At 33.6% G+C, this 27423-nt stretch overlaps 1 protein-coding gene across 4 annotated transcripts in view; it reads left to right on the top strand.

The window, feature by feature from the left end:
• LOC105216462 (sex peptide receptor) overlaps positions 1-27423 on the top strand; it is a 105471-nt gene that overhangs the window by 44654 nt on the left and 33394 nt on the right. For 3 of the 4 annotated variants that reach the window (XM_011190957.3, XM_011190956.3, XM_054232590.1), the window contains one exon: positions 8041-8074. The exons of the other annotated variant lie outside the window; for it this stretch is intronic. The gene's annotated coding sequence lies outside the window, so the exon portion shown is untranslated. The remainder of the gene's footprint in view (positions 1-8040; positions 8075-27423) is intronic. 4 annotated transcript variants of the gene reach the window in all.

The raw sequence follows: 27423 nt of genomic DNA, 5'->3' as shown, positions 1-27423 counted from the left end.
TTTGCATTTCAATGAGATATCTTGGCTATTTATGGATATTACCGGCATAGGTACTGAGATCCTCATGTTCGGTACCTGGTTCGGTACCTGCAATGTTATAGTCCGATTACTGTCAATGCTATATACGTATATATTTTGTTCCGATATCTCCATTTGCATTATCTAAGGTGAAAGAATCAGTTCGATTATAAAATTGTTGTATGGGAAGTGGGCGTAGTTGTAATACGATTTGGCCAATTTTCAAGCTGTACCATCAGGATGCCAAAACATTGTTACAAACTGAATTTTGTTGAAATTGGTCGAGTAGTTTCGGAGATATGGTTTTTGGCCCATAAGGGGGCGGAGCCACGCCCATTTAAAAATTTGTATACTAATTTGAGTGTAGCCCTTCTGTGCCATCTTTACCATGAAATCTAACATTTCTGGTGTTTTTCCTTACTGAATTAAAGCTGTTTTAGTAGTTTTCAATATAACCTTTGTATGGGAGGTAGGCGTGGTTATGATCCGATTTCGCCCATTTTTGGAATGTATAAGGCAGTACCTAAAAGAAACGATTCCAGAAAGTTTGGTTGATATAGCTCATGCAGTTTACGAGATATGTAGAAAAAACTTAGTAGGGGGCGGGGCCACGCCCACTTATCCAAAAAAAGTACATCCAAATATGCCCCTTCATAGTGCGATCCTTTGTACCAAATTTTGTTTTCATAGCTTTATTTATGGCTTAGTTATGGCACTTTATGTGTTTTCGGTTTTCGGCATTTTGTGGGCGTGGCAGTGGTCCGATTTAACTCATTTTCGAAAGCAACCTTCCTTTGGTGCCAAGGAACGCGTGTTCCAAATTTCATCAAGATATCTCAATTTTTACTCAAGTTACAGCTTGCTAGACGGACGGACAGACAGACATTCGGATTTGAACTCCACTCGTCACCCTGATCACTTTGGTATATATGACACTCTATCTAACTCGTTTAGTTTTAGGTGTTACAAACAACCGTTATGTGAACAAAACTATATTACTCTCTTTGCAACATGTTGCGAGAGTATAAAAAGGGTAACCAATGAAATCTTTGAGAGATGAGACAGAGAAAAAAGAGACTTCTTTAATGGAAACTTAATTAAAATTTAGCAGTCCCACTTTGTTTTCTGGAACCAACTGCTAACGAAACAAAGTAAATTCTCATGTTCTTTGAATGAAAGTATAGTGCTCCTATGGTGTGTGCTAACTTTCTACACATATTCCACTTCCGCTATTAATTCAAATGTAAGCAAAGGAGCATGAAATAGTGAAGCCTTGAAAATGAAATAAAACTGTTTAAGTAGAATGGTCGAAGGGACTAATACTTAAAAATTCATTCCATTTGCCGATGCAGGCTGCAGCATCGCAGCCCACGTGAACAATGTGTGAGATGATTTTGGTTTTAAAAGCGCACCAAAATCTGCATTCACTTCGGCCGCAGCGCTGAGTGCTAAAGTAGTTAGTTTGGTTTTTGTGGGTTCTTCACTCCAGTGTTGGCATAGTTGTGGCAACATTTATTGTTTTAGTTCGCATTAAGTTAATTCACTCTAGTTCGGTTTGCTGGCCAACTTTTTATGCCGGACCCTGCAAATATTTGTATGTATGTATAAAAAACTGGAGGAGAAGCAAGCAACTAGCAACTAGCATTCAAGTAGTACAAAAAATGAATACTTTGTTGGGTGAGTTATTTTTTGCCTTTTACATTTCCTCACTGTAATTCATTTCATTTTCTTTCCTTTTTGGCGAATTTTTAGTGCTTTTCATTTGTTCGCATGCAAGCGGTCTGCTGTTCCGTGGTGTTTTTCAGGAAGTATTAACGCGCTTAAATTGATGAAAATACATTAGGTTTTACAATTGTATGCACTTAGCAAATTATTTCAGCGAAAGTAGGAAGTAAAAAACGAATTATTGGAGTGAAAATATAGTAGTTAGAATAAATTAAATGAAAGCTAACATCGATAAGTTATAAGTTATATGAACACATTACTTTGTTTATAAGAATTTACGAAACTTGTATATAACTTGACTCAATTTAATGTCTAGCTCAGTTTGAAGCTGTCTTACAAAAAATTTTGTAATATTACTACAATAAAATATATATAACATGTTACAAACATAAAGTTGAGGTCTTGTTTTGATGTAGTTAGTGATTGGTAGTTGTTATTCCGTGAATCATTTATAACAAATGTAAACAGAATAAACATTTAGTACACCTTCCGAGGACATGAGTAAAAGTAATAAATTTGTATTATGATTAATTGCTATCCTTATCATATGACGCGACTAAACATTTTTTTATTCGCGGATCTAACAAGTACATACTTAATAATAAAATTATTCCAATAGGTATCCAACCCAATATTCTTGTCAAATGGACTAATAAAAAAGTAAAATAGATCTTATTACAAGAAAATGTTAAATATTACACTATTTTCGCAATATTTTTGAACTTTTAGTAATATTTCCATATAGAAGGGGCTCACATGGAACTGAACACAACCTATTGATGAAGAGGCTTCAACAAGCACTGGAAACGTGACATTCAATTTGAAAAATCTTAGTGAAGGTTTAAGAATGGCAAATGAGCTCTGATATTTCTTTATGAACATTGATCCGTCTATGGAACGAAGTCTAATTTTTAAGAGACAAATTGCTAATGCGACTGCTGTGTATCAGACTGAATTGAAGGAGCTTTTGAAAACTGCTAAGCAAGAAAAAATTACAAAATTCTTCAAACCATCACCTAAGCCTTAAGATTATTAGTTAAAATGTTCAAAAACTTCAATAAAATCAATTTTTTATACACCTATTTGTTTTTTTTTTGTCACCTAGGAACATATCCCCTATAATCCCAATTAAATTACCATCCCTTATTCACGGTTTCTGTATTCACGGCATATTTATGGAACATATACCCCGCGAATAAAGAACTTTTACTGTATTTACCGTTAAGATTTTTATACACTTGTTAGTAGAAATAATTAGCCAAAATCCATCGATAACGATTTCTCCGGCCGATGGTTTTGTCCTAATGGCAGTTAAAAACTATCACTAGTTCGTCATACAATATAAATTTATTGTTTCGAAAAATATTCTGTTCGCCAAATATGGTAATTTTTCAGATCGCACTCAATTTATTTTCAAAGCGTATTAGTATTTCAGCGTTTTATTTCATGTGAGAAGATCTTTGGTTGGAGTTTCTCTGAGCTAAGCTTTCAAAACATGTCTATCGCTAATTGCTCACAGAAATGAATGTTTATACTATATACTTATGACGACCCTCTACAGATTTCAATAAGACTAAACTATAGCGAATTTTATATATAATTTATTATAATTATAATTTGTACCAATCTAATAGCCTTTTCGCACAGGAGTTAATTGATCAATTAATCGCCCCTTGCTCGATTAAAACGCTGATTTAGATCGATTTACCGTCCAAAATAAAAATCTAATTTTTCTACATTACTTTTTAATCGAATGGGTTGTTGTCCACACTGTAAATTTGGTTGTAGTTATTGATATAATAGCAATAAGTTAATGAAACTTACCAACTTCATGTGAAGAATAAAAACAAAAATGCATAACAGCCGTTCGTTAATCGAGAAGCTGGCAGTACAAAGGACAAAAACTGATTTCTCAATTAAAATCTTGATGTATTAAATTAATTTGGTTGTGCGAAAAGGCTATAATCTTATTCTGAACAGTTGATTTACAACACTCAAGCTCTAAGTATAAGCTAGTATGTTTGCAGACGGGAATTTCAAGTGTTAAGCTGGAATATTTACCAAATAGTTTGTTGTTGTTAATATTCAAATATTTCTGTTACAATTATAAAAGCTAATAATTCTCTACTAACTGCAGGACATTCGTGAATGTGCTCAAGACAAATATTTGTAATGTGCTAAATGCTTGTTTCTAAGTACTTGCGTATACTCGTACATACACTTATGAGTGTGTGCACTTGTAAATATTTGCTCATTTGTTCCATTTAATGACAAAATCACTTACAAGCTTCAAGTAATTCTCATTGCGCATATAAATTCAAATTAAGTCTGAAGTGGGGCAAAGGAAAACATGAAAGTCTCTACAAGAAAAATATAACAAGCAACTGGGGCATACATATATACATATATTTAAAAAGCAATTACATTGTAAAGTGTATACAGAAAAGTATTTTTGGTACTTTATGCGAGTCTCTCACTAGTTGTATGGGTATTTACAAGTGATTGAGAGTTTGGAGGCGCACAATTGTGCCAATAAAATGGCGAGAGTGCGCACAAGTTGATTTGTGTTGAAAAGACAGAAATATAAGAGTGTGTTTTCAATTTAGTAGAGATTGCACGTGCCCTTTAAGACGGCATTTTCAAGTGGGGCAAATATGGTTATTACTAAAAAACTTCAATTACATTTCACAAGGATTATGAGTAAAATATCAGAGAAAATAGAGAAATGAATAGTTTGGACTACCAAATATGAAAATTTAAAATGGTTCGTGTTAAGTAAGAAATCTGACATTAATTATTTTTTTTCACGAATCAATTTGGTCAAACCACTCAAAGAGATCTTTTTTATTTTATCCCACGCTAAAGAGAGCCCATTGCGTTGTTGGAACGACTCTGTGGGCTTTAATTTTAAAACTTTTAGTAGACATACATTCAAGGTTTGATGCCTGATGGCTTCCATGCATTCTGTGTCGGATCTGCGATAGAGCTGGGCATTCATAGAGAAAGTCGGAAATTGTTTCCTTATTCCCTTCTACTTCACAGCCGCGGTAAATATTATTGTAGGGCATACCCAATTTCATCGCATGTTCTCCAAATGGCCAATGTCTGTTTATAGTAGCTGTAAGTCTGAAAATACTTTTTCTGAACCTATTTAATAAGACTGTCTTATCATGTTTTGGCTATATCTGCTTAGTTATTTTACATTTGGTTTTATTTTTCCTTCTATTCTCAGCTAATTGTTCGAATTGCGTATTGAGCTAGCTCCTGATCTATACTATATGGTATTAACTTTGCCTCGGATTCTTCTAGAAAAGAGCCCATTTTGTGAACTCATCTGCTTTTTCGTTAACAAATGATCCTGTGGCCGGGAACTCAGATAAAGTCATGTTGAAGTTTGCCTTCCAGTGAGCTCAATGCCTTCTTGCAGTTATGGACTACGACGTCGTGAATTAGTCATTGACGACGACAAGACCAGGAGTGCCGCCTCGCTATCTCTGCTTTATGTATGTTAGCCGAGTTCGGCTCAAGTTCTCAAACTTATATGACCTCTTGTATTATTTCCAATTTATGATACTAAATAAATGAACTCTCAATCTGAAATGCAGTATTTTTTGAAATATCTCTGATAGATAAAGATTTTAAGCACCAAAGAATATTTTTTGAAACCGAAAGCTATCTGAATCAGGTTGATGCCTGCTGACGTTAGCATAGTTTTTGGGAAATACGCAAATGCCGTAGCACATTTCATTCCCAAATTTTTAATATATCGCCATATTCCTCAAACCATTTAATTAGTGTCAGTTAATAGCAATTTGTAAAATTTGTAAATTTCCGGAACCAATATTAGCTGTTATTTGATATTCAACAGCTACTTGTAATGCTTTCAAGCATTTTCGAGAGCGCTTACGCATTTAAAACGCATATAAACTGTAAGGCAAATATTATTATATTGTGCCTTAAACCACTTCGAAGCCAATTTATTTATTCAACTCGCAAGTGCGCTTGACTTAGCCACTAATTTTTAGCCAATTTGTTGTCCATTTATTGTTCAGCTTATTGCCAAATATAAATGTGCATGGATTTTCTGCTTATTATAACCGTAACATAAACAAGATGGCCCAGACGATGACGCTACTTAATTTGGTCTATTGGTCGTGTTGTAGCTGCTGTTGCCGACACATTTTCGGTCTTTGGAAATCAAAAAAGGAGAATACCAAGTATTTTTGTTATGTTCAACACGCGTAAGTTTTATGCCCTTCTTTTTGTTTCTGCCCCAGCACCAGCTCCAGCTTCTGCCCTCATTGCAACAATGTCAACTAGACTTTTTCATAGCACAGATTTGCGAGCAGACCTTTTATGTGTGCTTTCAGCCAGCGTAAATATTCAAGGCCAGCCGACGTCGCACTTGACATGACACGAGGCTAAGGACAAAATCAACATTAACAATAGCCTGAGCGCTTGATATTTGGTGCAGGCACCAACTCATCCCGCGTCAATATGTCTACGGTGATTATATGTAGCGCAAACTAGAAGATTGTTAGCATAGGAAAGAAAGACATGCCAGAAGACCCAGAAGACGACAAACCAGCGTAAAAGCAGAAAGCAAAATGTTTTTTAAAAATTTTCTTAACCTCTTTGCTGTGCAATATTTTTTGAAATCAGCCGCTTTAGTTGTGCAACTGCAATATCAGCAGCAGCCGGCAGCAGTTAATTACAATTTATTAATTTTTACTAACGCTGGTCCATTACAGAAAACCTTATAACAACGTTATGGTGTGTAAGTGTATATGTGGCTTATTTAGGTCAGACTAAAGTAAGAAGACACTATATAGTATTTTTAAATTGTTTGCCATATTGAATTAGTTGTTTTAAGAAGCAGCATAGAAACTTATTTATATCCACTTATACTAATAAACTACACAAGTAATGTAAAAAACAAGCAGTTGTTGTGGTGTTGCCAAGTCGACATTGAGTACTCCCTGCCAGCCTCGACGGCATAATTTAAACTTAAATCAGTTCAAATGAGTTTCGGCGGTTTTAATCTGTGTTGTCAATCGTGTGCTCTGCGTTGTCTCTTTGTCCCTCCAGTCCGATACTCTGGAGACCAACCAGTGAAAATTACTCGTACAATGAAGCAAGTTCGCAAATTTATGTCTCTAATTAAAATTAATATAAGTGTGGGTTAATTTAAAGTGGTAAGAAGTCGGTTTGAAAAGCGTGTGGTGATACTTCTCGGCCGTATAAGTCATTTACAATTTGGATGAACCGACACTGGAGTGATGTTTTACGTGGGAAAGAAATACCTGGTGTGTTCAAAAAATAACAGGAATTTTAGTTTTTTTAATACTTATTTATTTGTCTACATTAATGTTTTTGCCTTCAAATAGTCCCCATTCGATATTATTATTATTATTATTTTGTATATTATTATCTCGTATACGGATAAACTGAGTTTCAAACTTATGTTTGGTAATAGCCTTTTCGTACAGCTAAATTAATTTAAAACATTAAGATTCGAGTAACAAGCTGTTATACATTTTAATTTTGGCATTCATAAGAAGTTGGTAGGTTTCATCATCAGATTGTTAGCGAGCAATGTGTTCTGTTCGTCGTATATTAAAAAATTTTAATTTTTAAGTAAAACGGCTTTTTTTTAAGATTTGTAATAACGAAAATATCGTATTTTTTAACATTTTCATTTTTACTTATAACTTTACTTGTGAGTACCCTAGTTGTTTTTTTCATCGTCTCCTATGGATGCTTTTGGGAGTACATAAATATTCAGTTATCATTTAAGGGTTGGTAAAATTAAAAAAAAGGAATTATATAATAATTCCAGTCGCCTTCTCCTTTGAAAACTTGCAATAAACCAAAATAATAATAAAGCTGTTAATAAATTTATATTATTAGCAACAATAAAACAAATAGACTTTATAAGCACAAACAGTTTCAACGAATTGACGTATGCGGCCTCACCGTGCAACTTCTTCCCACAGCTTCAAGTGTTGCTGGCCGTAATTCAAGTTTTAATTTAAATAGATTAAAATTTCTGTCGTCTGTTGTCAATGGTGGTTCAATTACTATGTATAGCACTACATTGTGGCGTGGTGCAAAAGATAAATGATTTTCTTGTCGTTAAGGGTATTTAAATTAACTGTGGTTGGGTGACGGCTCCCCATGGATATGCTAATTTTGTTCAATATAAGTTGTATTTAATGTTGCTACTATTTAAGAAAGTCAATTGTTTCTTTTATTGTAAATTCTTATGCTTATAGCTTATTTATTATCTTATTACAGATATATCTGCATACCAAGGCTAAGGTGTTTTAAGGTAAGGATTGCAGTTTATATCGTTTTAGGATTGTAAGAATATTACATATATATGTATGTGACTATCTTTTCATTATTGAGCTTATTTATAAATACATGACATAAAATATTCCTTATATATATAAAAACTATAATAGTTTGAGTAAGTCTCTCAGTTTTTTTTCTTAAAAAAGAATAGAATGTTTATTATAACAAAATCCATTATTTAGCGAATTCCATAGATACATGTTGTAATGGATTAATTGTAAATTATTCAATGAAAAATTGCTCATGAAATGTATATGATAATATTTCAATTCTTGAATATGTACATGTAAAGTTTCGGAAACTATTTGTGATCGCCATTCAATCTTTAGAATGTTTCATTTAGAACTTAACTCATAAACTATCCACTTCTACATCATATATCACGAGAGATATATTTGTGTCTTAATCTAAATAATGGATTGAATTGAGAATTATGTCCATTTTTGTTGGAGAATACTAATATTTAAAATTGTTTGTTGTTCTCTTAAAGTAGGGATCAGTTCATTAAGACAATCTCTAGTCGCTAACAAGCTATTCATTTGTTTCTTAGGATGAAGGAATTCATGAAAGAAACGCATGTTACACGAGCTTACATCCATACCAAGCAGTTTTCGACCATACTCCAAAGTAATTTGCACTTTTCCAAGCCGTAAGTGTATAATCACTTTGATGAATACCAAGTTTACGTGAAAATAATTGCCAAATTTTTAATAGACTTAAAGCTGCCAATGAAATTTATTGCGTCTAAAGAGCATTACGGTAAATTGTAAACAAATGTGTATGCGTTATGCCCACAAGCATATTATGAGGGAATTTCCTCACTTAAGTGCCAAACATTCAGACCAGCGGGGGAGCCATTTGTCTAGCCACATGTGGAGATGGGTTAATTGGTCGACCAGTCGTTTCGGAGGCAGTGGTCATTAGCGAAAAATTCATCAATCTGTCACAACACCATAAATCGATTCGCAAGTGCGCAAGTGTTTCGCGCAGTGAATATACACAGTAGTGTGTGTGAATGTGCATATGCCTCTTAAGTGCTATATAAGTACATATACATATAATGGCGGAGCGCGTACATGGCTGTGCAAATGTAAATATTTCTATTTAGCTGAATGTGGGGGAGCAACACAAGCGCGCAAGATTTCAATTCGAATAAATTCTTCGCAATTCATTGAGAATTTCCAGGTGTTTGCGAGCGCATTGCTGAATTATCGCATTTGCGAATGTGGTTGTTAATCAAAACAACAACAAATAGACCAACTGTGTGCATAATTAAATGCTTCGTTAATTACGCCATCACAGCTATTAGCCACTTAATTGGTTCAACGCGTAAGCGCAATTTGTGTGGCATATGTACCATTGAATATACATATAAACACTACAAATACATAAATGCACATGTACACACACACATACAATATTAACGCTTATGCAAATATGTGTGCTAGTTGCGCTATGTGTGTGTTTCTGATCGTTCATTATAGTTGTATTGAAATGTTTTCTTTTTCAATGAAGTGAAATCTGTGCGAATGTTTGTGTTTTTACAGCAACAATCAACCACTCACAATTTGGAAAATTGCTTAAATCAAATTTTAAACAATTTATTCGCACATTTTCGCTGAACAACGAGGCTGTGCATTGATTTACACTTCGTAACGTAAGCAATTAGAGTTGTTATTTTGGCATTTTAAGTGGAGCATATTAAAGCTCAATGGCAGGCAGCATTAAACAAAGCACATTAAACGAAGCAAATAGTCAGAAATGAACACATAAATGATACGTTTAAGTACTATGTTTATAAGTATTTAAGTAGACGTATAATGTTAACATACTACCAAACATCATGGGCACTCAATGCTCAATTTATCGTATAAAGGCTGGGGGTTTACTCGAAAATTCATTAAATTATGCTCGAAAACCGAGTACGGGAGGGATTGCATAGGAAGTATTTTTTTTCGAGACGTATGTCTATTAAAAATGAGAACGAAAATTAGAGTTTTGTCTTTATTAATAATACTCTAATCGAACAAAAATTGTCCTACCGCACTGCGTAGGATCCAAATGTTTCGTGTAGATGTTGTTATCCTTGCAACATGAGCAGTTGCAGGAACAAGAGTTGGCATTGCAGTGCTGAATTTTCTAAGTACTCCAAGGTGATAAGATGATTATTAAATGTTTCATCAGTATCATCGTTAAAATTCGTGAAAAAAGTCGGTAATTATCTCTGTTTCCAAATGGTCTGTCGGAACTACTGATCGCGGTAAAATTGCTTAAATCATAATTATTCCATAATTCTTGAGCCAATAATATTAAACCCTCAGCTTTGGTAACGATAGTTCCCCGAGGGTATTTACTAAAACAAAAATTATTCTATCATATTTCTCAGCTGATTTCTAAGTGTTTCCGTGTAACTTACTAATTTTGTGGAAAATTTAGTTATATCATCTTAATAGCCTTTTCGTACAGAAGTTAATAGATCAATTAACCGGCTTTACACGATTAAAGCGCTGGCTTACATAGATTTACCATACAAAATAAATGTCTCAATTTTCTACATTAATTTTTAATCGAATACAAATCGAATTGAAAATGCAATGCAACTCTGCATGTTGTTGTCCACGCTTCAAATATGGCTGCATTTATTGATATAATAGCAGTAATGCAACGTAACGTTAGATGCTACTGCTGGAAATAATGGCAATAAGCGGATTAAATACTTCTTATGAACTGCTAAAACAAAAATTTACAGCTGGTCGTTAATCGAGTAGTCGGCAGTGCGAAGGCAAAAATTGGTTGCACAATTATAATCTTAATATGTAATATTAAATTAATTTGGCTGTGCGAAATGGGAATAACCAACGCTAACTGGATACCTGTTTGTACCATACCCAGTCATTTGACTTAAAAAAAAATAAGCATCTTCTTCCTTCTCCTTGGTCCTTACGTATTTCATTTCTCATTTGGTTGTTCAAGGATTCTCGAAAATAGTGGATATTTGAGATACGGAGATAACTTCGACGTCAGATGCTAACCAGCATTTGATTGTACATTTATCAGGGTTGCTTACATCTAATTTGGTCGAAAATAGCTAACTGCTCGTCTATAGTAATAGTACCAACAGGATTGTAACATGTTTGACTGTTCTTAATGATATATACCAAATCGTAGATAACATAGCGAATTTTTCTGTTTTAAAACTTTGGCTCCGGTAATTTTTCATCTCTCTGGTCATAGTTTCAGAAACAGAAACTTCCACAAAAAATAAACTTTTAAATTATTTGATCCATATACAATTCATGGGTGATTCTACGATAAGAGGTTTTGAGTGCATAGAGGGTACGGCCAATGAGAAACTTTGGATTGTTTTCATGAAAACTCTGTTTAAATACTAAATAGTATATAAACCAAATTTACTAGTCACATTTTCTTTTAGTACCCCAATACACTACATGAAAATAGGTGAAATCGCTTCAGAACCACGCCCACTTCTCAGATAATATAATTTCGAATTATATCTAATTCGTATATATACATCAGGAACCCATAAATATAGGGGAATAAAACTTTACATAAATACTGTATTTGAAGTGTGGCATCACTTAATTACTTACGGAAAAAGTATCAAGATCGCACCATAACTTTTCATGACCCCGGATATCGAATATGAAAATGCCTAAGGTAATTTTTCACCGAATATATCGATAAATATCTCAGACATTTTAAGGTAATTCAGAGGAAATATTTTTCTTCAAACAGTGTGTATCTGTATCTTCATCGGGTTCCTCCAGTTCTCATAAACCTTATTATAAGGGCTTTCAAAAATGCGGTCGGCTTTATAGTCTTGGATATAGCGTACCTTGGTGGATGATCTAATAATTTGTTAATCCGGTAGAGCAGGAATATTATTACATACATACATATATCATATCATTCTTCTGACATAAATACGATATATATGTATGAAACATGTGCATAACAAGAGTTAAATGAGTTAATATCCTTGATTTATGAGAATAATATGTTTTTAAGCCAGTTATAATTTGCACAAAATTTATAATTATAATGACAGCTTCAATTTTATGTGTTAGCGTTAAATTATTTAAACAAATTTTCATAGAATAATAATCAATTATTCTATAAATAAAAAATATATATATTGTACAATATATACCGCATTCCAATGAATTTTTTTGGCTCGTGGAAAACTGTATAAAGCAATTTCAGTTTTAACCCTTTATAGCATCATGTGACAGATATGTTACAAACCCTTTTAGAGGGTACAAAACAAAGGAAAATTAATTTTTCCCTTTTTAGTATGATATAGAAGCACTGTCACACTCCGTATTTTTCAATTTTAAAATTCTCTGGTTTTTTATGTATTGGCATCACTTATAAAACGATACTTTCTTTTTCGCTGTGGTAAAGTTAGTGAATGCACGTGCTTGCAATTACCGGAAAGATAAAAATAAGAAAATTTTCAGTGTTTTAATAAAATATTTAGTAGAAAAGTCCAGGTAAGTTCACTATTATGTTTAATTTCTATAAGATAATACGAAAAATGTTCACTAATACAATATATAGTGAAGTTTAGGTTTGTACCATTTCTGTAACATTGAGTAATAAGGTAATAAGCATGCGGTGGCGCGTTCGTCTATTTTATCACTTTTTAGACCTTGCAGTGTCTTTTGCTTGGCTCTTATGCAAAAGAGCTTATAAAGAAAAAAAATTAGAGGGCAATCAGTTGTCATCTGATGATTTTCGTTTAGATGTTGCCACGGTGTTGTGCAAATTGGGTACAAAGTCCCCTATGAAACGAAGAGGAATTGAAGCGGAGATACAATCTAAAAAGCATAAGGGCCCAGCCCTTCCTCCTATGGCAGTTAGGCAAGATCAAGTTAGACACTGGCCGGTATGGGCAGAAAAACGAATTCGTTGCAAGCGTCTAGGATGTGTTGGAGTATCATAAACGGTATGTGAAAAATGTGTTGTGGTTTTATGCTACAACAGGCAAAACAACTGCATCAAAGAATTTCACACTTCTTAAAAAACATGTAAATATTCACGAAATACAAATATTATTATTTAATGAGCTTAGAGACGTTGTTACATAACGTGACATATCTGTCACATACCCTTTTTTGTTGTTTTTCACCCAAATAAAAAAAAAATGTTTAAACTATAAAACACGTATTTCATTTCTATCCGAAATCTATTAGAAACGATACAGTTTTTTCGTTTTTACTTAGTTGAGTTATAAAGGGTTAAAACCTCCATTTTCTACTACTGCCAAACAAACGAACAATACACTTGAAAGTTCGCGAAATCGGTGCCAATGGTGTGCCACTTTTTTACAGAGCATACACGTGCCGCTGCTAGCAACTACAGCATATTGTGGAAATAGTATTGCATTTATTTTGCATGCTTTCTACACTTTGCAGCCTTTATTACTTTTTGCCCGTTGCCCAATTCGCTTTGTGTTAATGGACTTTTATTGTTGGAAGTTTGGAAAGCACTTACCTGTGCGCACCATATACATTCCCACCATACAAGTGCCTATAGTCTGTGTATCTATATGTTTATGCACTATTTGCATGGTACAAGTGCAAGGCCACAATAGCTCTTGTTGAATATGCGAGTACATATATGTTTAGTGTAAATGTGGTTCGCATTGAAATTTTACATTTTATCGGCATGTTTGTATGACTTTGAGAATTGTTGAAAAAAAAAACTGAGAAACTACAAGACAGTTGCTTTCATTTCCACGAATGTCAAGGTAACTGCAGGAATTTCATATACCCTTGTTGATTAAATATGTGGTTTGCTCATCAAATTTGTTAAAGTTCGCGCAGGTGGTGGTTGTAAAAGTTTATAGGCGAAGTGCAAATTTTACGATGTCCTTCCTTCCGGTGATATTCGTAAAACAACATTCATATGAAATTGCTTGTTATTGTAACTTTTTAAGATAGTTCCTGACACCGTTTTGCATTCCACACATAATATTAATAATGCTCTGGTAGGACTTGTTTATTATACAGAGACGGTCTGGAGTTACAATATGGTAGTCATCTCCAATTCGTCACTTCTGTGCTTGCTGAACTTAGCTCTTCCTCTTGTTAAACAATTTACATACATGTAAAATCATCTAAATCTAGTCATGTAGTAGAATTTAATATTATGCTAGTATCTGAACACCTCTATTATATGGTATAAGTCTGATATTTTATATACCTATAATCCTCATCGATTCGCCAGTTCTTTGTTCGTTTACTTTGAGAGCTGATCTGTTATCAATAACTTGATTCGCGAGTTGAATTCGATAGTGGGAGCGGATATCTTATGGTGTCTTTTCTTTAATGACAAGTTCTATAAAACTTCTAAAAAACGTGTAAGTCCTGCCAGTGTGTTTCAACGGCTGATATAGTTTATTCAACCACTTTCGAAGGTCTCGTGAAGCGAAGAAAATTTATGCATGGTTATATATCTTAAGTACTACCTTAATACATCATTACATAACTTTCGTATAATTTATACGTTGCTATATTTGTATTATCATATTATAAGTAAGAGAGGTGCAAGATATAGGTTCTGGAAATATCATACCGAAACAATTGCGATGTCATATATGTTACGGTCATACAATTTCACAACTTCGCGATATAGTTATTCTGATGTTATTGCCGAAGCTCAACAAACCAGTAATTGACAGAAGCTGGTTAATATCCTAATATACTTTTCACATAAGGGTTGTTAGTTAATTAATCAGCCTTTACCAACCATAAGAAATTTCTTATTATTTAGTAACATTAATTATTAATTGAATACAAGTCGTGTTAAAACCGCAATGCAACTCTGCGGATTGTTGGCCACTGTGTAAATTTGGCTGTATTTATTGATAAAATAGCAATCAGCTGATAAAACTTCTTTGAATAGAAAAAAATGTATAATACCTTATTAATAATCGAGTAGTAACCTGTGCGAAAGGCAAAAACTGGTTTCTCAATTATAATCTTAATATATTAAATTTATTTGACTGTTGAAAAGTGTATAAGGAAATCACAGAATTATTTTAATCATGGCACGATCTCTAGATCAGGCTCAGCCTACCGACCATTGACCAAATGAAAGTATCCTTATTTTTACTCCACTTTAGGTGCTCTTGTCTTTGCACTGTGTTTTATATGCTTTTGTGAAATATTTAATTTAATTATATTTTAAAATTGTTCCCTGAAATACGTAAATTTTCATTTATCACTTGAAATTTACATTAGAATCACATATTCCTCACCCGATCGTTTTAAAATACCATATGTTAATAATAAAAAGATTTGAATAATTATGTCTTCATATTTATTAATTATGGAATATTTACTTTAAAACGCAACATTTTTATAAACAAAAACATTTATGTGCTAATGCTAAGTTATGTTTTTGTATATGTTTGAACAGATGGTCGCATATGTAAGTAGCTTATAAAAAATGATCATGAGATCTAGAAAATTCTATTGTTGATCTTAATATTAAAAAAAAATAAGTTTTTTATTAAAATCAATATGCCAATCATTATAAAATGTATACTTAAAAAAAGTTGAAATATTTTTGTGTTGAAATATATTGTGGCCGCAGTCCTGTTTTTTAATAAATCGTCAATATAATTTTGTTTAAATTTTCCATTTATTTTCCATTTTTTTGCAATTTCTGTTTGCGAATAACACATTTGTAAATGCACATATATTATTTAGAAAGAGAAATAAAATAAATTCCGAATTGTTTATACAGTGAAAATCTCGCGATTCTCCGCTTTGAAAATGTAAAATTTATGAAACACTCAAAACTAAATTGGCCATTAAGTTTGTAAACTAACCTGTTCACGAAATCCAACTAATTACAAGGCAAATAGCCAGAGGTAGGATAAATTGAATAAATAATACATATGTACGTAAAAGTTTTGCGGCACATGCGCTTACGCACACACACATATGTATATACAGTTATGATTCAATTTTAAGTTTTATATTTTTTCAACTCTGCGTTGCACAGATAGTTTATAATATAAATCAAATAATTACATTTGCGAGCACTGCAATGTATCAAAATACGTGTGTGTAGAATAATTAATGGCAAGAGGATTGGAAACTTTTTGCTTGTGTTCATACATATGTATGTGCGCAAATCGGTTATATATAATCGAAAAAAAAATAATAATAAAGTGCATGAAAATACACATTGTGTATATTGTAAATATTATTAAATAACTCTACGCATTTCAATGTAAATAAATTAAACAGCCAGGCGAGAAATATTTTCCAAAAATTTGTGAAGTTGAAGTTATTCAAAATTTAATAATTATCGGTTTTGAAATCACAGTCATATGGATCGCCAATGTTATTATTGGATTTATAAACTTCATACTTTCTTTTACAATGATTAAAAATATAACTAAATTAATTTTATTCGACTTATTCTTATTCGAGGTATAACTTTATCAGTTACTCAGAAAACAGCCTTGAGTAACAAAATTGTTCTTTAAACTCGCCCGATTGCTATTTAATGTTATTATTGAATTTTTTATAACTAAAATGGTATTACAATATGAAGCATACTTAGAAGTATTCATATCAAATTTAATTTTTAATTTGAAAAAAAAAAAAACTTTCTCTCTGAAGCTGAAAATAGTGAGCTATTATGTGCGTTCCAATAGTAGTCAGCCATCATTTCGTAGGTCAATTGGAGAGGCCCAGTTAAGTATTCCCTCAATGTGCAAAGATACTAGTCGAATCAGTCAGGCTGTTCTACACTTAGATCTCCAATTTGATTGGAAAATTGTTTAGGTGGAGAGGCAACAAAACACAAATGTTACATCGAAGCCTTCTAAAGTGAACTTTCGAACTTTTGTTACATGAAAAAATTAAAAAAGGAAGTAAGGAAGGGCTAAGTTCGGGCGCGACCGAACATTTTATATTCTCGAAATTTATTGAAGAAATATTATTTAAATAACACACAAATTTACCCATAAATTCGGCATAAACTTTAATAGAATAACGAAAATCGTCATATATAGTATAATTCCTAAACCGATTTCATACATTTCATACATACCAGCAAGATATAGTGCAAATATCCAAGACTATATGCTCACTTAATTTTGCTAAGATATCTCACATATTAACCAATACATACATATATGCGGAATAAAGCTTACCGTATTTTTGAAAAACCTATAATTAGGTATATGGGAGAAACGTGATGTTATGACCCGATTCTAATAATTTTTGAAACAGAACACTATTAGAAGAAAACAACATCCTCGGAATTACATTAAATTATCTGAGAGATTTACCCATATTTTCGGTTAAAATTTACCCTTAGGCGCTGAGTTCAACATGTTCGATATCTGGGGCCTTGAAAAGTTATAGTCCGATTTCGGCAATTTTTTCACGAATGAAGCCTAAGATGATATATACTATTTCTGTAAAGTTTTATTCCGCAATCTTCATTGGTTCCTTATGTATATATTATAAAGTGCAGGAATCAGATAGAATTCAAAACTGAGTTATAAGGAAAGTAGTCGTGGTTTTGAACCGGTTTTGCTAATTTCATTGAAATCTGTCGAGTAGTTCCTGAGATATGGTTTTTGACCCATAAGTGGGCGATGCCACTCCCCTTTTCCATTTTGTAAAAAAAAATCTGAGTGCATCTTCCTTCTGCTATTTCTTCTGTAAAATTTAGTATTTCTGACGTTTTTCGTTAGTGAGTAAACGTAATTCAGTAATTTTCAACCTAACCTTTGTATGGGAGGTGGGCGTGGTTATTATCCGATTTCAACTATTTTCTTGGTGTGTGGTGGAAAAGTAAGAAAAACGACTGCAGAAAGTGTGGTTTATATAGCTTCATTGGTTTGCGAGATATATACAAATAACCGATTTGGTGGCGGGGCCACGCCCACTTTCCAAAAAATTATATCCAAATATGCCCCTTCCTAGTGCGATCCTTCATTTCAAATTTTACTGTTATAACTTTATTTATGGTTTAGTTACGACACATTATGTCTTTTCGGTTTTCGTCATTTTGTTGTCGTGGCAATGGTCCGATTTGCCTATTTTCGAAAGCAGCCCTCACGGTCCCAAGGAACATGTGTTCCAAGTTTCATTAAGATATCTCAATTTTTACTCAAGTTATCGCTTGCACGGACAGACGGACGGACAGACATCCGGATTTCAACTCCACTCGTCATCCTGATCATTTATATATATATAACCCCATATCTAATTCTCTTATTACTTGGTGACACAAACAACCGTTATGTGAACAAAACTATAATACTCTCTTTAGCAACTTTGTTGCGAGAGTATAAAAATGGAACAAATTAATTCTTGCTTTACTCAGACATCCTGTTTAGAATACTATATTGGGAAGATGATATGATTTATCTGGCAGACGGGCAAGGAAGAGAAACACACGCATGACTTCAATATAGTTGAACCTGAGGAATATAGCCTACTACTGAATTTTTTTAATTGCGCTAGAAACTTGATTGCTTGTTCCCTGGAGCCAGCGAAAATAAAATGTGTGTACAATCTCTGTATATATCTATTTAATATTGAAAACTTGTGTAGGAATAGTACTTCAAAAAGCTTTGCATCCTTATTAGTATCGAGCTTGAAGAATTATATTTTTGAAAGTACACGATACATCCAATTATTCCTATCTTATTCCTTATACTTTGTTTTTTGTTTTTGAAATCTGTGTTCAGAGGATTACCTAAGTTCTGAGACAGCCGGAATAATAAAACTTAAGAACTGAATTTTACTATTTCCGGTATAAAAAATCCCACATACTGGAGGCTTTATGTGATATAACTCTAACGGGAAGTTCAGAAATACTTATATCCCGTATATTTGAATATCTGACAGCCGGTGCCTTACAATGGGTGAATATGAAGCTTAAATTAGATACATGCATATTTGCGATGTGATATTTTGGAGACATCTCTTATCACAACGCCAATGAATTAACTGCAGACATCCCACACAACCGAACACATATTTGTTCTACAGAACTTTTCCTATTAAACTGTGAAGTCTTTACCAAGAAAACGGAATCACGCATATAAATAGTCAAAAGATACGAACTCTATTTTAAAAACGAAAGTATAATGAATAGAAAAAGAGCGTAAACTTCAATGGTTTGATCCGTAATTTGCAGTTACATATGAACAAAGCAGCGCATAGCTAAACGTTGATGGCAGTTTCGAGCCAGTATACTCGTAGGTGGAACAGCGACTAAATCCAAGCAATCTTAATTAATCAACGCCGCAACGAAAAGCGCTACGAGGAGTTGAAAGTGTGTAAATATCTCAACTTTGTCAGTACGTGCTGCAAATGTGCCCCAAAAGTCAACGACAGTTTATATCCTGCTTTCAATTCTTCTTCTTCCAGAGCACATAACGTTGTTTGCTGCTATTCATTGTCGACTCATTTCCTGCTTTTCAGCAAAGTAGAGATGATTTGTACGTTCAGAACACATATATTGGCTTTTATTTTTTAAGACAGCGTTTTTAGAGTGTTAAGATTGAAAGCAAGCACTTTGAAGTATGAGTTTGGTTTATTCATTTGTTGGAACGGAAGATTGAAGATTTATTGAAGAAATGTTATTTATCATATTTTCAAGGATTTCAATAGTTACTTCCAGGTGAGGAAGAGATACCATCCCAGTCTATACAGACAGGTCCAATATGGACTGCGGAGTAGGTATGGGAGTATATTTCGGTGATCTGGACATCCCTCTCTATCCGTCTACCGAACTCGGCTAGCATCTTCCAAACGGAAGTACTTGGCATAGAGAAGGCCTGCGAAGCTGTATTTAATAACTAACTAGCATACATAAAGGCTGGCCATGTCGTCGCCAATGACTAACTCCAGAATAGTGCATAACTATAAAAAGTTATTGAGCTCACTGGAAGACAAGCTCCACCTAGACTTGATCAGGGTTCCCGACCACGAAAAAGCATAGAAGTTGGCTAAGCCACGACCTTTTTTAGACAAATCCGGAGCAAAATTAGAACATGCGATGAAAATGGGTATGCCCTACAATAACATTTGCAGTTGTTGTGAACTAGTAGGGAATAAGGAAAGAGTTTTCCACTTTCACTGCCCAGCTCTATCGCAGCTCCGACACCGAATATTTGAAATCCATGAGACATCAAATCTTGAATGTTTGTCTACAAAAATCATATCGGACATTAGTAGCTTCATCGAAAACACAAAATGATTTAAACGAAAAGATGAAACGTGATTTTAGTAATAAAAATATCTACGATTAGTGCATCAAAATGGCACATCTAGTGCCAGAAAAGGACTGAACTCCTACCTACTTACTATATTGTCAAAATTAAACAAAAAGATTAAAAGATTATGTTGGTATCGTAACCCAAGACCTCCAAGCTCCATAAACGGAGATTAATCTTTATACGATTCTACAAAGTCTTTCTATTGATCCTATTGAATACTGTTATAACAATTATTATAAATGCACATTTGAGTGTTTTGTACCACAGAATTTGAGGGCACCGTCTGGGTGGGATTTCGGCAGGTGATACCGGAAAAGTTAATGAAAGGAATGCTAATCCACAGTTGATTGCGATCAAGTATTGCGGTTGGCACCTTCAAATATATAATTACAGAAGCTGATATAATGCATTATCTATTACCACCATGAGTTGCTCAATTTGTTGTAGTAGTACATACTTCTTTAGGTGGAAACAACAGTTAGGTACATAATCGCTGTCACTGTTAACCAACAGCATTTTTAGTTTATTCGTTGATAGCGGCTTTGAACGCATTTGGCATGTGCCTATGTGAATATTGTTTGTGCTGCGGGTAATTAAGTATGTGGATTTCGTATGCTCCAATTTAATTACTGCTCAAGTTGAAGTGCTTATCGCAAATACCGTTGGAACTAACGTTCCTACACACTAACTTGGCACGTATACTCAAGTCCCCTGTGGCACAACCAGCAGAGCTATTTATTTATCAAGACAGTAGCGTGATCACATAGAGCTACGGGCATGTATTTGAAATAGTAATAGCATTATATACATATGTATGTATATCGCATATATCGTGTGTGACTGAAACTTGCATAGCCTGCAGTTACGCACAACTTTGTGCTCCGTGAGCCATTAACCAGCTCAAGTGGCAGCATTCGTGCTGGAGTTGCAAGCAGACGCTTATACTTGCAAGTGCAAGGATATTTCGATACTTTCATGCTGGCCACAGGCAGTCAAGTAAATTTACTTCTCAACTCAAAGGCCTGCAGATATGTTGAAATGTTAATACAAAATTCTTGGAAGTGGATTAGCCGGCGGTTACTTTGAACCCTAATGTAATTTTTCTCTCGCATGGTTTCATTCTATTACAATTTATATACTCTCGCAACATGTCCCACAGATAATATGGAGCAACATAAATGATAGATAAGCAAACGCCAAGTTCGGGTGTAACATTTTATACACTCGCAATTTATTTATTTAATTTGATATACAATTTGACCCACATATTTCGCATGAAGTCCACTAGAATAATGAAAACCATTATATACAGAGTATATGGAGGCTGGGGTTATTTCTAGACCGATTTACCCCACTCACACTAAAATATCCCAATAGAGCTAATTATAACAAGTACGGAAAGTCTAAATTAGGATGCAACCGAAAATTTTATACTCTCGCAATTTAATAATGGCATTTTATAAAGATAACACAAGGGCTGAGGAAAGGCCAGAGCCGATTTCACTCATTTTCACCACCAATGAACACTGTATCCAAAGCCATATGCACACTTAATTTGGCTAAGATGTTTCACATATTAACCGATTTATATGGTATTAAGCCCGTATTTAAAAAAAAAACCTATAATTAGATATTTGGGAGCTAGGGGAAGTTATGACCTGATTTTAATTTTTATCCTTAGGCACTGAGTTCTTCATATTCGATATAAGTTGCCTAGTTATTTATACTTCGATCGCGACAAATTTTTCCACAAGATATCAGAGCCAAAATACAGTGTTTGTGTAGAGTTTTATTCCGGTAGCATCATTGGTTCCTAATGTATATATCGCCTCGGGTCATTACTTCCACTAACTCCCATATATCTAATATTAGAATTCAAACATCTGGTGGTGGTGGGCTTTATACTAAATTTTAAAATATTAAATAATAAAGTTAATGGCGAAAATGAATGAAAGGAATTACACAAGCTCTCGTATAATTTATGTAAAGGTTTTCTATTTATTCTAGTGGCTTTATAGTGAATATATGGTATAACATTAGATGAATAAATGTTCGTTTACATCCGAACTTAGATTTTCCTTACTTGTACCATTATGAAAGTCAAGAGTTTTCGGTTCGTGACTTTTCATAAATTCCCTGTAAACGATTTCTAATAGTTAAATTTCTCCGGATAGTTTCGACAGTCGCTTCTATATAACTCAAACGAATCAGACTTTATCCTGTGTTCAATCTAGGAAAGCTGTTTTGCTTCTTGTCCACAATTTCTGCAACAAAACTTCATCGAAAGATTCCTCGTTTGAACACAGTATTAATCAACTGCACGAAATTTCTTTAATGCTAATCAAAAAGCCTGAGAGCTACGAATTGTCTCATAAATGAGAAGTCACTTTATTCAGCTCGTTCAGTTCACTATTAAGCGTTCAGTTTGGTGGAGCTGAGAAATATTTTCCATTTTTTTTCATGTTTGAATGTTGCACTTAGGCCATAAATTGTCGCTATATATAAGGAGAGCACTTGGTACTTTAATACACTGAATTCTGTTTTTAGTTTACAGCGAAAACGGTGCTTAACATACTAAATACAATGTTCATTGGCAATGAACGAATTCTTCTTTTGTGCGAATTTATATCTTTTGTTAAAATTCAATTTCACTACGCCTACGGTGTATTCAATAATGCGAATAACATAATATTTGTTTTAAAGCCGCTCTTTAGAAATACATCCTACAGCCATCCATCAAGTAACAAGAAAGCCGTGAAGATGAATAAGGCATCGACTACACATTTACATCAGCTGCTGTTAACACCGATTTTTCGGGATCTGAAATTTTTCCACGTCTGTCAAAGCACTGTTCCCTGCAATATGTTGCTGTAAAAGGCGAATGGTTCTAAAAATATCTTGATATTTTCAAATGTATTCCAAATATTATGAAAACACCAGTAGTCACCATCCTTATATATATATATATTTGGCGTAGGAACCGCTTTAAGCGATTATAGACCATCCTTAGGATAGGTTAAATCAGAGTTTTTGGATACCATTAATCCGTATGAGTTTCTTTCCGTGGCATATATATGGCGATACATAATTCGTTAATAGACTGTAAGGAGGGAGTTTGTATCATTTACATGTCGTTCTTTTGTAAACGATCAGCAAACGAATACTCGCTGAAGTAAATGTGATGCAATAGCAAAGCAAAGTTTCCAAAAAATATGGCATTTTATACATTCGATTGTTAAGATATTATACAAGTTGTTTTATTTTATAATTTGGGATATTTTATATATTTTTTTTTTCAATGTTTCTTTATTTATTGAATCTGCTTTTTTTAAAGCCTAACAATAAGTATTAAAATCTTAAATCTATTTACAACTAAGTAAGCTCAAGAATGTGTTTGAGCTTTTTGGTTGAACGTTGCTCTTTAGTAGGCAGGTAGATCTCTTCTTTTTAAACGAGTTTGATTGGAATGTACCAAGGCATTTGCCAATGGGTTTGGATGTTCACGATTTTTAGAAATATATTTCTTTCTGCTATTTTATATGACACGAGTGTTCTTTTGTTACTCGCTTACGTAGAAACAGAGACATTTTTTAATTTTAATATATTCAAGAAGTTGTTCAAAAGGCTTTATAAATTCGGTACCGATTGTCAAAATGTCGAGACTATGCGTTCGGGATTCACAGCACTGGCGTGTAGGTGCGCAAACAACGGGGGTACAATAAGCAGCATATAAGCAATGTAGTACCTGCAAAGTTTACTGCGAAGTGTGGCTTATCGAAATCCTAAGCCGAGGGCAAAGTAGGCGCGTCAAAACAAAAATACAAGCGCGTTAAGTGAGATAAGCGATAAGCATTAAATGCGGCATGGCGGCAAAATGTGTGTGCTAAAGGTGGTCTGAGCAATTGAAAACATGTAACACACACACATGTGGGAGCAGTAGTTAGTTAGACGAGGCCACTTGAGAATTGCGGTAAAACATGCGAAACGCAGAATAAGATGAGGTGTGCACAGAGGGAGAGTGTTGTGCCGCTTGCTCAAAGCAATTGATGGGCTTGTGGGCACGCTCTGCTAACTGTTTTAATACACAAGGCCCACATAAGCTCTCTGCATGTGTGATTGTCTCTGGGAAATTGTGAACTTTCAAAACTGCGTGAAATATACTGAATTGCACTTGTTGTTTTCGTTTTTGTTTCGTTGTTTCGCATGAATATAGAATTTCACGTAGTAGGCCTTGGAAAAGTTTCACCAATCGTGATTAGAATAAAGTCTTTGTTGCGGCGCACACAAGCAAGGTTTCAACAACACCCACACACTCAAACATACACGCCTATTTGCGTATTACAATGCATGTGAGCATATTTGTCGTGTTGTGCGGTTTTGAATTATGGCCAAAGTTGGCGGAAATACAATGCCACATAATAAATAGGCCAAAGTCAATTTTTGTTTGCGGCACAATTTGAAGAAATTCAGTTTTCTCTTCAGCTTTCGCAAGTAAATTGTAACAATTTAACGCTACATGCTTGGCTGCAACCGAACTCTCGGCTTATTTGCTCTGCCCAAAATACTACCACATATTTGATTCATTGCTCCAATGGCTGATGCTGTTATTTGCACATCATTACAAGGTATTTTAATGGAGTGTTTGGTTGAATTACATGGCTTTTTCGAATATCAATCATTGTGCAACTCGGGGTAGTCGAGTGAAATGGGAAAAGTTTAAGCTGTGATGAGCCTCGTTTTTAAATGGCGTTGGTGGTACATACGCACAAGCAATTGAAGACAGATTTTTCATAAAGCAATACAAACCGATGTATGTATGTATATATCTCAGAAGGTAGAAATTGCAAAAATTGGTCAAATTTATAGTGAAGTAGAAAGGAAATTTAAAATTATTGACAGAAAAATTGGGTCAATTACGCTCGTTATGTACAGAAAGCCATCATAGTGAAAGCTGAGTTGATTTCAATGTTTGATATATTTAGAAATTTGTTTATTTTAATTGTATTGTTCTCATGATTTTAACTAATTAATTCAAAATATTTTTGTGTACTCAATATATTTCAGAGAATAAATGAGAAGTGTCTTTTCAAAAGAGGATATCTACATTTCAACTTTTTTCACAAATTTAAGACCTACCTAATTTATTTAGAGACCTACTGAAAAATAATACTTGTGTCTCCAAACTATGTCATTTCATTGTTCTAGCTATACAATTTGGCAGAAATAGGATCTAGCCGTTTAGAGCAACAGAATTCTAAAAAAAAAGAATATTCCCTTTTGGCAGAAATTTAAATATTATAATATCCCCATTATTGTGTACCTTTTTGTAAATATCGCTTTTAGTTGTGTACTATGTTATAAATATTCCTAAATAAATAAATAAAAGTTTATTCGACACAACACAAATATATTAATAAAATAAGTATTAACTTAAATCCTGATTTGTCCAATATCTAGTGTCAGCAAATCACACATATATTCCATTGCTGTATACTGTTCTTTAGGTCTGCAGTTTGGATTGTCAATTATTAATTTTTTATACCACATAAGTTCGTCTAAATTGTACCATTCATTTCTGAACTGTAAATTTGAAATCTCTATAAATATCGATCTTCTTGCATTCTTTCAGCGGACGTTACTACATCCAAATTATCTAAAGTCAAAGGGGATCTTTTACCCTTTTTTAGTACTGACATAGGTTGTTTTGAACAACAATGAACCTATAGTTTTCGTAGTAGGCCTTTAATTTGAGAGTGGTTGAATCACGAACTAGTTTCTTAAAGAGAAAGTTTCTCTTCAATGATTGAATACTAGCCAGTCTCTTGTAATTCTCTCTAAACCCTTTTATATGAATCCAGTGTACTCCCAGTATATAATTGGCCATATTACTTCAAAATATCATAATAGTCAGTTTAGTTGTTATACTCTCGCAACAAAAGTTGCTAAGAGAGTTTTATAGTTTTGTTCACATAACGGTAATTTGTAAGCTATTAGACTAAGCGAGTTAGATATAGGGTTATATATCAGGGTGACGATAAAATTACTAAAAGTGCGTTAACTCACTAACGGAAAACATCATAAACACTAAATTTTAGTTTCCTTATAACTTAATTCTGAATTCCATCACATTCCTTCACTTTATAATGCATACATAAGGAACCGATGAAACTAGCCGAAAAAACCTTTACACAAATACTGTATATCTTCTGTGGCTTCACTTATGGAAAAATTAAAAAAAAGAAAATGTATTAATTTAATTCAGAGGACATTTTTCTTCTAATAATGTGTTTCTGCTCCAAATATTATTAAAATCGGGTCATAACTTCCCCTAGCTCCCATATACCTAATTATAGGTTTTTCAAAAATTCGGACGGCTTTATTCCGCATATATCAGTTAGTATGTGAGATATCTTAGCAAAATTAAGTGAGCGTATAGTCTTGGATATAGTGTAGCTTGGTGAGGTAAATGATTTAAATCTTTTTAGTAATTACCTCAGCCCTCATATACCATATATGAGGATTTTCGTGTTATTCTATTGGACTTTATGTCGAATATATGGGTCAAATTGTGTGTTATCTTAATAAATCTATATCAATAAATTGCGAGAGTATATTGCGGTTACACCCGAACTTAGCCTTTCCTTACTTGTTTTTAACTAATTTCTTTCTTCAGCCTACGAAAGACCCGGTCGGCTGGGGGAAAAATTAGGTGTGGTGGAAAGTCATTTAAAAGTATATTAAGTATTTACTTGTACTATTCAAATTAAATAAATATAACTTTAATTAAAATGAAAAATTAATTAAAATGTTATAAAACTGGACATTGATCCAGCTAATTTTAAAAATATTGTTATAGAATTTATAAATTTTGTCAACATGTAGGTACATGGAGTATTCGTTCTAGCCGTTAATGAGGAGTTCAGTGTACACTCGTACAGAAGTATTTTATATATAAAGGTATTTTATATTGTACGTATACCATGATTGCGTGAGACGTCTTCTCGTATTAAAATGGCATTCTATTCCAAGTTAGGTTG

Source organism: Zeugodacus cucurbitae, chromosome 5 (genome assembly GCF_028554725.1).
Source record: "Zeugodacus cucurbitae isolate PBARC_wt_2022May chromosome 5, idZeuCucr1.2, whole genome shotgun sequence".
Classification (NCBI taxonomy): domain Eukaryota; kingdom Metazoa; phylum Arthropoda; class Insecta; order Diptera; family Tephritidae; genus Zeugodacus; species Zeugodacus cucurbitae.
Note: the sequence above shows the minus strand (reverse complement) of the source record. Positions and strands in the feature narration are given on the sequence as shown.